This window comes from Anabrus simplex, chromosome 1 (assembly GCF_040414725.1).
Source record: "Anabrus simplex isolate iqAnaSimp1 chromosome 1, ASM4041472v1, whole genome shotgun sequence".
In the NCBI taxonomy this organism is placed as follows: domain Eukaryota; kingdom Metazoa; phylum Arthropoda; class Insecta; order Orthoptera; family Tettigoniidae; genus Anabrus; species Anabrus simplex.
Window position 1 is genome coordinate 1119596831 of NC_090265.1, and position 17751 is coordinate 1119614581.

Sequence of the window (17751 nt, forward strand, 5' to 3'; positions counted from 1 at the left end):
TTTGGGTGTTAAAGTATTGTATTGTATTGTATTTTGTTTCATCCAACTGACCATACAGTGATATGGGACACGTCAATAATCAAATTTGCAGTAACAAAGGGTAAAACAGTAATATACCTGCCATGAGAAATATACAGTGTGGTAAAGAGGCACAGATTAAAAACAAATGTGATACATAAGTTAATTTCCAAGAGCTAAGTATTCTTTAATAGAATAAAAACAATGATTAGAACAAACAAATTTGAATAATACTTTTCTAAATTTTGAACATGGTTTTTATGCTTAATGTAGCCTGGCAATTTATTAAATAAATGTACTCCTGCATAACCCAAACGTAATTTATATAGTTAAGTTTTGTGTGGTTATATGTGCAGACTGTGTCTATTTCTGGTATTATACCTATGTACATCGAAGTTTATGGTGAAACTGATTATATTCTCCTTCATATATACAAGTGTATGGAAGATATAAAGGCTAGGCAATGGTAAAATAAAATAGTTTGAAGTATTTCTTGCAGCTTGTCCTCCTGCCGACACCGGCCATTCTTCTGATTATTTTCTTTTGTAACTTAAAGATGATTTATCTATATCGTGAATTCCCCCAGTAAATGACCCATATGTTAGTATGGGATGAACATATGCAAAATACAATATTCGGCAAGCTTCTAAATTAAAACTTCTTTCAAAGTTATTATCATGAAATAAATTCTACTAAGCTTTTTCCCTATAAACGCTGTATGTTTTTCCCAGGTTAATGATTCATCCAATCACAAGCCATGAAATTTTGTTGATAATGAGTACTCGATTATGGTCTCTCCAAATGATATTGGACTAATTTCCATATTTAGTTAATCTAATCACAGAAAATTTCTGTTTACTTAAAATTAATTTATTATTTTCAAGCCAGCTCAGGATATTACTCACTATATTGCCTGCCTTTAAGTCTAACCCTTCAGAACATTCATCAGCTACAAAAACAGTAATATCATCTGCAAACAAAGTTAATTGCACTCCTTGAATATCATCGACAATTTGGACGATATCATTAATAAATACTAAAAATAATAATGGTCCCAAAACTGATCCATGTGGAAAACTATGAACTATATTTCTGGCACAGGAATACACATTCTTAATAACAGTTTTGCTCAAATCAGCACCGGTATATGATATTTCAACAATCTGACTTTTACCCCTAAAATAATTTGAACCAGTTATAGGCCATTCCCCGAACTCCATACATGTATAACTTTTCTAAAAGCAAGCTGTGGTCAATTATATCAAAAGCTTTTGTTACGTCTAAGAAAATACCTAAACATGCATCCTGCCTATCTAGTGTGTTATATATCCTTCCAATAAAGTTAGTGAATGCTGTAGTAGTTGATCTATTTTTGCGAAAGCCATTTTGGCAACCAGCTAATGTATTATGCTTCTCTAAGAATGATAACAGTCTATCGTACATAATTCTTTCCAGTATTTTGGAGAATACAGAGGGGAGGCAGGCAGGCTGATAGTTACCAGCATCTTCTTCACTACGCTTTTTATGTATCGGAACAACTTTGGTTACCTTGAATTTGTCTGGAAATTTGCCAGTGGTTAGTGACAAATTTATCAAATAATAGAGAGACCTGATTATGTATTGGTAACAGCATTTAATAAGGTAGTTTTGATAACCTCTAAACCAGAAGACTTCCTTTTTCCATTTTTTACTTTCTCTATCTCTTGCTCAGTCACAGGAGTAAGAAACATGGGTGATACATTCCTGTGAACTGTATTCAAGTTTGTTCTTGTCACTGATGTTTGAAAATTTTCTGTTAACCTCCAAAACTGCTTCTAGAAAATAGTTACTAATGTTTTCTGCAACTTATTCTGGATCACTGACTTCTTTCCCTACATTTGTACGAGTAATATTATTTTTAATGGAACTAGAGTATCCTTCTCCCTTTTTATAATGTTCCACATACAGTACATTTAGACCTGTTTTTAGATTTTTTATTTCATTCTCATTATGCAATCTTTTGGCAACCTTCAAAACTTCTCGATATATGTTATTATATTTCTTATAATAATCCTTCAATGCAAAGGAGATGTTACTCCCTTTCACACGTTTGTTTAAAAACCTTAATCGTCTACTTGAATTTATAATTCTTGTTGTAATCTACCCATTCCTATAATTCTTTAAAATCACCATTTTGACTGGTATTGCCACTTGATAATAATAGTTGAACAAACCCAAAAACTCAATGAAGACCTCATTAGTTGATTTATTTCTATATACACTCTCCCAAGTTTCCTTGGCCGAAAATTGATTAAAATATGAAATATGTACCTTGTTACACATTCTACTTTCCCTGTAGGTCACATTGTTATTTTTTTAAATTATGGTTTCCTCTTACCCTAAAATTTACATGCACAATTTGAGCAAAATGATTTGAAAAACCTATATCGTAAAATTCTATTTCATAATTCCACATTTCCTCATTCAATACAACTTGATCTACTGCTGACTTTGTATCCCCAGATATACTCGTTGGTTGATCTACAACTGCCTTTAGACCATACAAGGAAAGAAACATTTCTAGTCTTTTCGTATCTCGCCAACCATTATACCCTAAAAATTCTACATTAAAGTCGCCCATGATTATTACAATTTTGTTCTTATACTGTAGGTCATATAAAATAATTTCAATATTATTATAAAAAGTTTCAACAATACTAGAAGGATTTCTATAAATGCATGTAAGTATTAATTGTAATCCACTAGTTCAACAAAGCTAGTCTCGAAATGCTCCTCTACATTCAGATATTCAAATTTATCCATCTGCTTACATTTGATATTATTATTCATATATATACATGAACCTCCACACCTTATTTTCTTTCTATAAAACTTACTTGCAAGAACATAACCTTCTAATACAATGTTTGAAATCTCATCCTCTATCAACCAATGTTCAGTTAAACATAAAACATCATTCCCTTGTAGGTTATCTGCTAATAGAACCTCCATACTTAGAATTTTATTTCTTAAAGATTGAATATTCTGGTGGAATAAATTTAGTTCTCCCTTTAGATGATTACTATTGCTACCTTTTACCTTAAAAATACTGCTCTAGTAATACTCATCGTTTCCTTGTCCTACTTGACGTTCTTATTTCTGATTGTATAGCTTGCCCTCATTTAGTTCGTCCTGATGGTGCTCCAACATCCAACTTCTCGAGTAACTCCTCTCCTCGTTCATCCAAGTGACTGCTACTGTCGAGCACAATGGTTTCCTCACGAGTTCTCCCTGAGTACTCTGTGCTTTCTGGTATTGCTGTCTCTCTCTGATGATTGTGGTAGAATCACATTAATCCCTTTCAGCTGATTTTATTCTCCTGGGCATCCACTTTTAGTGGTAGCACTCCCCGCAACTACTTCCTCAACCCTTCTTACTTTCATTACCTGCAAATGTCCTGCAACTTCCTCATCTTTATCGAACAGCAATGGCATGGCATTATTAATGACAGTTGTTCCTGGGGTCTGCTGTATTTTTTTCCTTATCATATTACATAGCTGCTTTTTCCCTCTTCTGCTAAGATGCACGTCATGATTTGTGAAATATCCTCGATCCATATTGCTCATATCAATTATTTCTGTATATTGAAAGCATTTGATAATCTTCTGTAGCCGCCTGTTTTTATCATCAACTAATTTATACAAGACCTTTCAGATAAATCATGTCGATTTGGAATATTACATAATATTACATTGGTGGTCTTTAATTTGCAAAGTGCTTTCTTCACCCCAGAAATCACATTTGATGCTTCATTTCTAGCAATATCATTCGGTCTGCCATATTAACAACGCAGTCATTCTCATTAAGTGTTCCCATCTCTTCCATATCTGACTTAAGATCCTCTTTGAACAGAGCACCGTGCTTTACAAAACCTACGACTTCAGTCCCCGATAGCATATCACCAATTTCGACAGCAATTCCCCAACCATGGCTATCCCCGTACACAACTACCTTACATTTTTTCTTCCTCAACCCCTGTGCAGGCTTCCTTGTAAAGGCTGGAACGTTATTAATCTTTACACATTCTTCTTCACTAGATGTAATTGATTCATAAGACCTGGAACTTATTCCTTAATTCAATACCTAGGCCTACGCCCCGATCATGATTAGTTTTAGGCCTACAGTTGCAACTCCTCGTAATTACTTCCGACAAATGTCTCAGTTTGCACTTCAATCACACCATTTAAACTCAGACTATTACGTTTAATACTTTCAATGCCTTCCCTTAACATTCGAAGAATTTCATCCCTTGAGGCCAGTTCGGATAGTAAATTAACACAGTCAACACACATTCCCGCTCCCGCGTGCCCGATGCGTGCGTCACATACACAAACAATTCTCGAATTACTTCCCCTTTGGCCTACGTTCTGATCCACACTTTCACTGGAATTTGACACATTCTTCTTCCCGTCATTAAATTCTATGCACTCACTACTTTCCAATAAACTATTACATCTCCGAAAATTCTCAACAGCTTGAGGAGCAACGCGCCAGGCAGGCACCATGTTTGTAATTTTGATACGAAAATCCATATGCTACCAGAGAACTTCAAATTGATTCTCCTATTGAGTATCTGAAGTGAAACAGATGTAGCAGTTTGGTGGATCATTATTAGAATCATTCTTATGAGGGAATTGAAATTCGCGACAAGGTTATGTTTCTATCAAATTTCTTGAAAGAGGTAGGCTTTTATATCTATATTTAAAAACGTATGGTAATAGAAAGGTTAATCAAATAAATGTATTTCTAAAACAAGTACTGATTTATAGGAAGAAGAATTACGGTCTGGAATAATTTACCAAGGGTTCCCCGTACTATCATTCTTATTAATAAATGGTGTATAACTTTTATACAAGATTTATACACCGTTATGTACAATGTGTTACTAATAAACCGTGTATAAGCCTCCTGTGTAAACGCACATTATAACTGTAAACAGTCCTACTAACAAACTGTGTATACCAAGCTTATACAAATCTTCAGCACAAAACGTTACTAATAAACTGCATATAGGCTCTATCGTGTGTAAGATTGTTATAAGCAGTAATGTTAATGCAGGGCAATTGTTATACACTGGTAATACAGTCGCAGGACTTAGTATAAGAAGAGCATAAGACAATACATTGCATTTAAGAGTATTTCCGTGCACTCATATGAATACCATTGGTGGTGTAATTTGACGAATTGTATTAATTACGAGTTCAGTGAGTGAATTGAAATAATGAACAATTGTGACGATTTAGAGCACGATAGTTTAGGTATCGCCTGTTTAGGTTATGCACAATAGAGTCACTGACTCTCTCTTGGGTGTCTATGGCTGAATTTTATTGAATTGTTGAACTAACCGTCTTACACCTCCCGAAGAAGAAGAATAAATCGTTATTGTAGTCCACCTCCCAATTTGCATGGTCAGGCTGCCAGAACTGCTTTAATCAATAATTACTTTTGAGGTGTCGAAAACTGAAGAGCAGATATGATGTGACTAACAGACAATCTTCTTTACAAATTCATCCTAATTTATATTTATTAGTAAGAGAGTTATAATAAAATGGTGCCGATGAAAAAACTAATAATAATGAATGTGGAGTCACATGAATCACTGCTTTCTGAGAAGTAAGTCTTTTTTAAAATTTCAATTTCCTAGCTACGGACCCTTGTCCTTTTTGTAACTGCCTCCATTATTCGCAATTCTTTCAAAAATCCTCCGAAAATTTGCTAATAAATAGACGGAATGTGTAATAATGTATTACTGCTTAATAGACTTTTGAAATTGCGAGTTTATTATACATTATCTGTCTCTACAAACTTCTTTCTCAAATTTGAGTATAAAAAGGGACATATTCCTCGACATAAAAAATGGTATAACTTGAAAACCGTACCGTACGCAATATGATTTCCATACTTCGCAGTTGAATATGAAACTTTTTTTAGCTACAAAACAGGTTTTTCTTTCTCCTGAAAAGTAAGAATTTTGGAATATGTACACTTTTCAACTCGCCGATTCAATAACAATTGCTTACGTTTTCCATACTATCCCATTTATGAGCTTTTGATCTTTCCTTAAGCTTTTCCATTTATTTTTTGGCGTTCAGTACACAAGCAAGCTGAAAAAATGTTGATATCAATATAAGTCAATTTCCAGCTGTCTTATGGAATGACAATGAATAACTATAACATAAATTATAGTTGGGCGTATTTTGCGTAATAATGTGTTATTGCTTAATAGACTTTTGAAGTTGTGAGTTAATTATACATTATCTGCCTCTACAAAGATCTATCTCAAATTTGAGTACGTATAAAAAGGAAAATATCCCTTGACATAAAAATGGTATAAGATGAAAACCGTACCGTACGTAATATGATTTCCATTCTTTGTAGTTTAATACCCAGAAATATGATACACAAATGCCTATTAGAAACTTTTTTTGATCAAACCTATATTTTAGGTACGAAACGAGTGTATACGTGCTGTATAGTAATGTTGATATCAGTAGAAGCCAATTTTCAGCTGTCTCACTTTGTGTTGCCACTGCCTTTTCGACATAACGCAGGTGTCCTGGCCTTAGGACACCTGCGTTATTCTTTGACAGATGTACCGCCCCAGTCAAACTCATAAATCTTATTAAACAATAATTATCTACTAAAAAAATAAAGCTTAACAAAATCAATGCTACTGCGCGACTTTCCGGAAAGTTTTTCTCATAGATAATCAGCAGAAGTGATCATAAAGGCGGTGAACGTGCGAAATACGTCAGTGAACTGCAGGAAGAGATTCCTACGCCTTGGAACGAGTGTATACGTGCTGTATAGTAATACAATGCGTATACTGTACCACGTTTATTAGTAAGAAAAATGTTCAACGCTTATACATGGTTCATTCACTGTATAACTATACAAGTGTTAAACAACTGTATAAGGACATTGTTTAGTAACACGGTATATCTACACCAGTTAGATACATTTCCAACTTCTTTGAAATCACTTAAGAAAGGACTAGGTAGACAATTGATACGTAATCTGCCACTTGGACGACAGCTCTAAATTCGGATCATTGATGATTGATTAATTAATTGACTGAATTGAAACGCATCAAATATTCCCCCAGGCTGTTATCAAATACCATAGAGACAATACGCGACACTCGGCGAGATATCGAGGGACAGCTAATAGAGCTATCTCTAGCGGGTAGACCTGAGAACTACTGATTCTCTCATAAGAGCACGTGTATTTATGTGTGTTGTTTTGGTGTTATTTATGCGTTTCCAGTGAGTTGACATAATTAAATAGTAGCGTGTATTATTCCCTGATATCTCCTCTCAACATGAGGGCAAAGGTATGTGCTGTGTTTGGCTGCAGTAACCATGAAGTAGAGAAGAAAGCGCGGTCTTTCTTTCGCTTCCCTCGTGACAGGAAATTTAAGTAATATTGTGTTTCTATATATATTCTTCCAGTGACAAAGACATTTTTATAGTACTTCATAATCTTCTGAACTGCTCGACCCATATTTTAACCGGCTTAAAATATAATACGAATACTTTATTGTATAGCGCAGCAGTTAACCTTAAGTGCCGATGTGTTGTTGTAGGTTTGATCTGTGGGTTTTGAAACGTCACAAAAGTGATTTGGATAAGGTGTACAAGAAAGAAGGGACGTTACGCTTATATAAGAATTATAAAATCTGTTCAGATCATTTCCAGACCAGCAACTTCAAAAATTGTACGTAAATATTCTTCAAAGCATCACTATCGACAAAATTTTCATACTTTTCTCTCTTTTATCCCTCTTCTCAGATTCAAGGCGGGATTTTATAGATTTTCTTTCTGTTAGTAGGCTTCATGTTAAGAGGAAAACTGTCCAGCTTTAAAGTGTTAATTCATTGGATCACGTGTGTAAGGAAGGTGCCGATATTTTTATTGACAAGTGTCTACATGTGATGATACAATGCCTTTTAAATGAGAAAAGAGACAAATCTAACCGTTAAAGTTCAGGCAGGAATGCTAAAGCAAAAAAGTAATGCATAAATGAAAGATCAACCCATTTCACAACAGTCCATTTCACATCTTGTTTATATGTACAATTTCAGTCTTTAGATAATAACCTTTTAAATAATTCTTTGTCATTTATCCAGAATTGCTTTAGCAACTTCGAAGTTAATATCTCAATAATACTTTCTTTCTAGACGTAGTTTATTTATCCATTTTCGTATATGCATTTCCATTGATATTTGAATTTAGCGCGACTTTACAGTTCGTCACTAGAAGCGCCACCGTCGAATTGTCTCCCTATTTAACAATGCTAAATATAAAAGTTAAGAAAGTCAACTTAAAAAAATAAATTGATAAAACATCCCCTCCCAAAATAATTATACAAAACAATATTCTTATAAACAATTAAGTGTCACGTATTGTATCTACTGTATTTGCTGTTATCTTAGAATGCAATCCTATATTACCTATTTTCTTTACTAGACTAGTTCATTAGAAAATATTTATATCCACATATTGCTTATCAAAATATAGGATATTTCTAGATAGTATTGGTCTATTACCCAAAGTAAAGTATTCTGTTCATTATTATTGACAGCTTTGCTATTCAATACGATAATCCAGGGGCGTAGCCACGGGTGTGTTACTGTGGGTTAAAAACCCCCCATGGAAACATTGCAAAAAAGAAAATAATTAGCAACTGACAGTAAACAAGAAACTAAATAAAAATTGCTTAAAATAGATAATGACGCTTTCCGACAGGTCTATAACTATTGCAATATGCAGAGTCAGTATGGAGGTGATTCAGTGTCTGCATGACTGCCGCACCGGCTCTTTTGTCGTAGTGTGTGTATGCTTCGGAACACAGCCGGCACAATTAGCTTTCTCGACGCCTTGACACCGCAACGCTTCGTGTGCCGTAAAGGAGTGAGTAAAGGAGTGGAATCGGAGGTAAGGCTTTTTGCGGATGATGTTATTCTCTATAAAGTAATAAGTTACAAGATTCTGAGCAACTGCAACGTGACCTCGAAAATGTTGTGAAATGGACAGCAGGCAATGGTATGTTGATAAACGGGGTTAAAAGTCAGGTTGTGAGTTTCACAAATAAGGAAAGTCCTCTCAGTTTTAATTACTGCGTTGATGGGGTGAAAGTTCCTGTTGGGGATCATTGTAAGTATCTACGTGTTACTATAAGGAAAGACCTTCATTGGGGTAATCACATAAATGGGATTGTAAATAAAGGGTACAGATCTCTGCACATGGTTATGAGGGTGTTTAGGGGTTGTAGTAAGGATGTAAAGGAGAGGGCATATAAGTCGCTGGTAAGACCCCAACTAGAGTATGGTTCCAGTGTGTATGGGAACCTCACCAGGATTACCTGATTCAAGAACTGGAAAAAATCCAAAGAAAAGCAGCTCGATTTTTTCTGGGTGATTTCCGACAAAAGAGTAGCGTTACAAAAAGTTGCGAAGTTTGGGTTGGGAAAAATTGAGAGAAAGAAGAGCTGCTCGACTAAGTGGTATGTTCCCAGCTGTCAACGGAGAGTTGGCGTGGAATGACATTAGTAGACAAATACGTTTGAGTAGCGTTTATAAATGTAGGAAAGATCACAATATGAAGATAAAGTTGGAATTGAAGAGGACAAACTGGGGCAAATATTAATTTATAGGAAGGGGAGTTAGGGATTGGAATAACTTACCAAGGGAGACGTTCAATAAATTTCCAATTTCTTTGAAATCATTTAGGGAAAGGCTAGGAAAACAACAGATAGGGAATCTGCCACCCGGGCGACTGCCCTAAATGCAGATCAGTACTGATTGATTGATGATGATTGATGCCGTGTGTCACGTGAACAGAAACTCCAGTCCTTCCGTACATGTCAGCTACATCGATGCTTTGAAACAGAAAAGATTTGAAACGGGGACGGTGCTTTATTTATCCTCTCGCCGTAATAGAAATACTCCGCTTGACATTGCCCTGAAGTTGAACCGACACTCGTTAATAGATGCTTCATATTACGAACCGCAAGTCAAGTTACTAAAAGAAGAATGTACTACGCATTGTAAGGTTTTTGTTGTACACCGAAAAAGACATTATTGTTCTCAAAGTAGGGTCATACTATGGCAGGAAGACGCTCCCGTTTCTCAAGTGCAAACGTTTCGAAAATTATGTTTTTCGACTTCAATTTGAACTAGATTTTAAAGGTGGATTAGGTCAAATCTGTTACTGTACGAGCAACCAGATGAAGTAGACAGAGAAAAGAAGTATATCTATCTGCATACAGTACCGTATTACAATAAAAACTACGAGCTAGACGACGTAGAATTGTGGGGTCTCATGATTGGTGCAAGAGGGACAATCCCTGAAAAGACGGTAGAGCTGATGAAGAGCTTCAGCATCAGTACCAAGGAGCTCAAAGCGCTCAGGGGTTCTCTTCCGATACTCATTTAGACACCACTTATATTCGCCAGACAAAGATCATGGACTTATCATTGACAAAAAAATTCCTTATATTTAAAGAAGTTGTTTTTGTGAGAAGTTAAATACAGGGATTGCGCCGCCGCCACCGCCACCGGGCTCCCAGGAGTCTCCTCCGCCACCGCCACCCGCGGGGCCTTCCCAGCGGCCTCCTACGCCACCGCCACCCGGGAGGCTTTCCCAGGAGCCCGCTCCGCCTCCGCCTCCGCCTCCCGGGAGGCCTTCCCAGGGGCCCGCTCCTCCTCCCGCGGGAAATTTGAATTGGTAAACAAAGCCACGTGCTTTTTGACAGCTATCATCGACAACAACTCATCGCTAACCTCAGCGCTACCATCTTGACGGGCCTGAACCTCAATGCTGCCAACTTAACCTCACTAGCGCGAGATTTGAATCGGTAAACAAATCCACGTGTTTTTGACAGCCACGTGTTTTTTGACAGCTATCATCAAAAACAACGCATCGCTAACCTCAGTGCTGCTATCTTGACGGGCCTAAACTTCAATGCTGCCAACTTAACCTTACTAGCGCGAGATTTGAATCGGTAAACAAATCTACGTGCATTTTTGACAGCTGTCATCCGCCACCTTTAATCAACAGAGCACCGTGCTGCTCTCTTTAGCTACATCTCTTTGAAATGTGGTGGCGGATAATTTCAAAAAATGCTCTTTGACATCAGCCATCTTTAATCGACAGAGCACCGTGCTGCACTCTTTAGCTACATACCTTTGAAATGTGGTGGCAGGCAATTCCACGTGACAGCAGCCATCTTTAATCAAGAGAGCACAGTGCTGCCCTCTTTAGCTACATTCTTTTGAAATGTGGTGGTGGCAATTTGAAAAATTCCACGTGCTCTTGTTTGGAAACAAACACGCTTGCTTTTTGACAGCTGTCATCCACCATCTTTAATGAACAGAGCACCATGCTGCACTATTTAGCTACATACCTTTGAAATGTGGTGGCGGCAATTTTAAAAATTCTACGTGCTCTTCTTTGGAAACAAACCCACGTGCTTTTTTGACAGCTGTCATCCACCATCTTTAATCAACAGAGCACCGTGCTGCTATCTTTATCGTAGTAGCGGGTAATTCCGTCAGCTGTCATCCGCCATCTTGCATCGCAAACCTCAGTGCTGCGCTCTTTATGTACATACCTTTGAAATATGGTGGCCGATAATTTAAAAAATCTACAGCAGCCATCTCTAGACGCTCATTGCACAAGATGGCGGCTATACATGACTCCTTAAGGGTGCTTATGCAAGATGGCTGCCATACATAGGTTCGTATGAGATTCCCTTGGGATGCTTGCGCAAGATGGCGGCTATACATGGCTCCTTATGAGACGCCTTAAGGGCTCTTGCGCAAGATGGCGGCTGCTCTTATGAGACGGCTTAAGGGTGCTTGTACAAGATGGCTTCAGACTCCCTAAGGAGGCTTGCGCAAGATGGCGGACACAAGATGATGGCTATACATAGCTCCTTATGAGACGGCTTAAGAGCGCTTGTACAAGATTGCCGCTGCTCTGTAATTATGAAGAAAGCTAGCTTAGAGCCTAACGTGCCGTGCTAGTTCGATTCATTAAATTTGGGGCTTAAATGCAAAATGTTAAATATCTCGAAAACGGTGCATCGTAGAGCAAAACGGACAATTAGGAATCATCATCATCTTGCGCAAGCATCCCAAGGGAGTCTCATAAGAACCTATGTATAGCAGCCATCTTGCGTAAGCACCATTAAGGAGTTATGTATAGCCGCCATCTTGTGCAATTAGCGTCGAGAGGTGGCTGCTGTAGAATTTTTTAAATTATCCGCCGCCATATTTCAAAGGTATGTACCTAAAAAGTGCAGCACTGAGGTTTGCGATGCAAGATGGCGGATGACAGCTGACGGAATTACCCGCTACTACTATAAAGATAGCAGCACGGTGCTCTGTTGATTAAAGATGGCGAATGACAGCTGTCAAAAATGCACGTGGGTTTGTTTCCAAACAAGAGCACGTGGAATTTTTAAAATCGCCACCACCACATTTCAAAGGTACCGTTATGTAGCTAAATAGTGCAGCACGGTGCTCTGTTCATTAAATATGGCGGATGAAAGCTGTCAAAAAGCACGTGAGTTTGTTTCCAAACAAGAGCACGTGGAATTTTTCAAATTGCCACCACCACATTTCAAAAGTATGTAGCTAAAGAGGGCAGAACGTGCTCTCTTGATTAAAGGTGGCTGCTGTCACGTGGAATTGCCTGCCACCACATTTCAAAGGTATGTAGCTAAAGAGTGCAGCACAGTGCTCTGTCGATTAAAAATGGCTGCTGTCAAAAAAGTATTTTTCAAATTATCCGCCACTACATTTCAAAGACATATAGCTAAAGAGGGCAGCACGGTGCTCTATTGATTAAAGGTGGCGGATGGCAGCTGTCAAAAAAGCACGTAGATTTGTTTACCGCTCAAATCTCGCGCTAGTAAGGTTAAGTTGGCAGCATTGAAGTTTAGGCCCCTCAAGATAGCAGCACTGAGGTTAGCGATGCGTTGTTGTCGATGATAGCTGTCAAAAAGCACGTGGCTGTCAAAAAAACACGTGGATTTGTTTACCGATTCCAATCTCGCGCTAGTGAGGTTAAGTTGGCAGCATTGAGGTTTAGGCCCGTCAAGATGGCAGCGTTGAAGCTAGCGATGCGTTGTTGTCGATGATAGCTGTCAAAAAGCACGTGGCTTTGTTTACCAATTTAAATTTCTCGCGGGAGGAGGAGCGGGCCCCTGGGAAGGCCTCGCGGGTGGCGGTGACGGAGGAGGCCCCTGGGAAGGCCCCCTGGGTGGCGGTGGCGGAGGAGGCCCCTGGGAGCCCGGTGGCGGTGGCGACGGCAGAATCCCTGTTTTTAACTACTATTGTGTATTCTTTTTCTTTACGCAGCCACGAAGTGGATTTTGAAAATAAAATAAAAATAATACCGATATTCGACTCTTCTTAGATTAATTACTCATTTTATAATCTTTTAAATTAGTTCACTTAGTTTGTTAACTATCTTACTATGCTTTCGTAACTATATAGTTACATGTACGTAAAATCGAGCGAGTTGGCCGTGCGGTTAGCTGTGATCTTGCATTCTGGGGATGGTGGGTTCGAACCCCACTGTTGGCAGCCCTGAAAATGGTTTTCCATGGTTTCCCATTTCCACACCAGGCAAATACTCAGGCTGTACCTTAATTAAGTCTACGGTTGCTTCCTTCCTTGCTTCCCTATCCCTTCGCCTTCATCAGACCTATCTATGTCGGTGCGACGAAAAGTAAATTGCAAAAAAAGAAAATTGTAAAATTCCTATTTCGGACTCTTTTTAGATTTCGTTGCTCATTTTAACATTTTTAAAGTTAGTTCACTTACTTAGACTACTATGCTTTTGTAACTGGATTAGATTTTTGTTAATGTACATAGAATACGGGATTTTGTATTCTTCCGAAATGTAATTAATTATTTCATAATTATTCAAATGAGTTACTGTGTTGGTGTGCTTTTTACTGTAAAACGGCTCCCTTTTAGTATCATTGTAAGCGTTTAGTGAAGATGCAAGCGCAGTTTATTACTAGGCCTATATACTAGTACTATTATATTGTACATCATCATTTATCATACCGTATTCTGTACATTTGCTCATTAAATATTTCACGAATCTCACATTGTATCGTTATAAGAACGTCGAACAGTTTATTCAGTTAACTGAATAATGGTTCATATTTCAACACGCCATCACGAAACACTGCTTTTCTTGCAGTCCGAGACGGAAGAGCGCCGTGTGTCGACATCGGAGCCGAAAAGTGAAATATTCGATACCTCAAGGTTACACTCGTCTCCATGGCAACGAACAGACCCTTCGTGCATGCTTTGTATTCACTTATCAGCTCTGATGTCGCAAGCCCCTTCAGTTTGGAGTAGAAACGCAACTGGTTACTGGGCAACAGTATTAGGTCTTAGCGAATGACTCAAAGTGCGTAAAATGTAGTAACGTGTTGTGTTTAGTGTTAGCTATTGTTTTACCACATCAGAATCACCAAAATACGATTATGGATCCACCGGTACGCAAAAGGCAATCTAGTTTAGTCATTTTTTTCAAAAGAACAAGGGAACATAATATTTCAACGGAATGTATACAACCTGAATCATCTGCTGAAGCTGAAACACAACCGATTAACAAACTGTGCTCACCAACTAAAGGCCATCAAAGCCTGGACTTAACATCCGCATCCACTTCTAGTGCAGTGAATTTATGCAAATCCAAGGGACATAGCAAATTTTGTGGGAAAATCTGCTAATGTAAGACATCATACACACAGTATTAGTACTATTATCAAAACAGTGCAGGAAGTCGAACTACAACCCTGAACTGCTGGTGGGTACATTTTTGACGTACCGGTATTCAATAATTACAAGTATTTTATCATTATCGAATAGTTACAAATAAAGTAGAAACATTTACATTCACTTAAGTAAATTTTTCAGATGGACGTTGAAACTAGGCACAATGTTCTGACTGATGTTTGAGTGCCAGATTACAACTTCAAGCTTCCAGGTAGTGGCAAGGGGAACTTAAAATTTCAACTCCATTGGTTAAATAGATGGAAAGTGTCTAACATATTCTCAAATCGACGATGGTGCTCTTTTCTTCTTATGGAGCTGGAGTAGGGCATCATTCCCTGGGAAAACTTGTTAAAACTAAGATCAGTATGTGGAAAGATGCTGATGAAGAGTTCGATAGGCATGAAAAAACCGAGTACCACAAGAATTGTATATTACGGGAGAGCCAATTCAAACTTGTCGCTGAGAAGAAGCAAGACCCAATCGACATATAAATCGACAAGAACGTTGAAAAGGAAATCGATGTCAACAGAAAGAAGATTATTCCTATTATCGAAACTATAATTTTGTGTGGCCGCCAAGGTTTACCCCCTTAAAGGACATAGAGATGATGGGCCAATTATTATATTGAATGATGAAGAGCCTACTGAAAATGATGGAAACTTTAGGACTTTTCTTCGCTTTCGTGCAAGAAATGGGGATGAGGATTTATAAACTCATTTGCTTACAAGCGGCCGCAAAGCTATGTACATTAGCCCACAAACTCAAAACGAGATCATTCACGTATGCAATGACTTTATTGTTGAAAACATCGTGCGCAAAGTAAACAGATCACAGTGCTTCACTATACTGGCCGATGAGACTAGTGACATTTCTGGAATGGAACAAATGTTTCTTTGTGTTTAGTATGTCGACCCTGACTATCAGACACTCCGGGAGGAATTCCTCCAGATTATACCGATCACTGACGCCACTGGAAGAGGTTTGGCTGGCAAAATAATTGATGTGGTTCAATTATTTAAGAGGACAAGGATATGATGGAGCTAACGTTATGAGTGGGCATTTTAATGGCGTCCAAGCAATAATAAAAGATACCTACCCATCGGCTTTGTACGTGCACTGCAGCTCACATATTCTCAATCTTGCTATAACCCATGCATGCTCAATCCAAGGAATCAAAAACTGTTCGGGTACTGTGGGGAATATTTATTCATTTTTAGGTTTCCTAAAAGGTTAAATGTATTTAAAGAATCGATAGATGCCACTGTTCCTTAAAGTGACAAAACGAGGCTTAAAGTAACGTGTCTAACAAGATGGGTGGAGCGCCATGACTCAATTGCAGTGTTTTTAGAACTGTTTGATGCCGTCGTTGCAATTCTTGAAAATATAATACAATGGAATAATAAAGAGGCCTCTACTAATTCTCAACAATTGTTATGTGCTCTGCAGAACTCAGAATTCCTTGTATCCATACATATACTAAATAAAGTGTTGTATAAGTGCTCCTCTTAGCAGATTTTTTCAAAGTGAAGAGTTGAACATTGCAAAAGCATTTCCATATGCTAATGTTGTGGAGGACGGTTTTATCAAGATCAGAGGAAATGCAGAAGAGGAGTTCATAAGCATATTTATGCAAGCAAGAAATCTCAGTTGGACACACAAATCAGCATTCCTCGTATAGCAAAGCGCCAAAGGCAGAGGTGCAATGTAGAAACATTTGGTAGTCCAGAAGAATATTTTCGCATATCCATGTTCAAACATTTTTTGGACAATTTCTTAGCAGAACTGAGAGAACGTTTCACATCTCATAAACTGACTTTGCAGTCTTTATGTGCCTTCTACCTCCAAGTGACAAGAAAACACCTACTAAGGAAGATGAAGAGGCAATTAAAGTCGTAAGACAAAAGTATTCTGTGGATCTCCAATACGGTAAAGATAGGTATAGGTGAGAACAGTCTGTGGTACGGCTTGCTTTCATCTCTAGAGAAGAATCCCAAAGGTGCTTTAGAAGCCCTTCTTTTATGTGATCAAGATAAGCTCCCTGCAATCTACTGCTTGTTGAGAGTGCTTGCCTCCCTACCTGTCACCACTGCAGCCAGTGAGAGATCATTTTCAACATTAAGATGCCTGAAAACCTACCTCAGAAATACCACAAATGAAAGTCGACTCAACGGGTTGGCTCTCTTGAACATTCACAGAGACATAGTTGTAAAACCAACAGATGTGTTGAATTTATTTTCTAGGAAGCCTCGAAAATTGGATTTTAGATTGTAAACTGAACATACCGTTCGAGATAAAACTGCTGACCTCGATCATATTGTTTTTATTCTGTATTTTAAACTAAGAATTTTGTAGTGTATTGCAATCTGAATATCACCAAATGCAGTGGAGACAATACGCCACACTTACGGATTTAGCCATGTTAAAATGGGAGACAATTCGACGGCGGCGCTTCTAGTGACTTGACTTGGAAAGTCGCGCTAAATTCAAATATCAATGGAAATGCATAAATGGATAAATAAATTACGTCTAGAAAGAAAGTATTATTGAGATATTAACTTCGAAGTTGCTAAAGCAATTCTGGATAAATGAATGAAGAATTATTTAAAAGGTTATTATTTAAAGACTGAAATTAGACATATAAACAAGATGTGAAATGGACTGCTGTGAAAGAGCTTGGTCTTTCATTCATGCATTACTTTTCTTAGCTTTAGCATTCCTGCCTGAACTTTTACGGCTGGTTTTGTCTTTTTTTAATTTAAAAAACATTGTATCATCACATTAAGACCCACGTCAATAAAAATAGAGGCACATTCCTTACACACATGATGCAATGAATTAACATTTAAAAGCTGGACATTTTTCCTCTTGACACGAAACCTACTAACAGA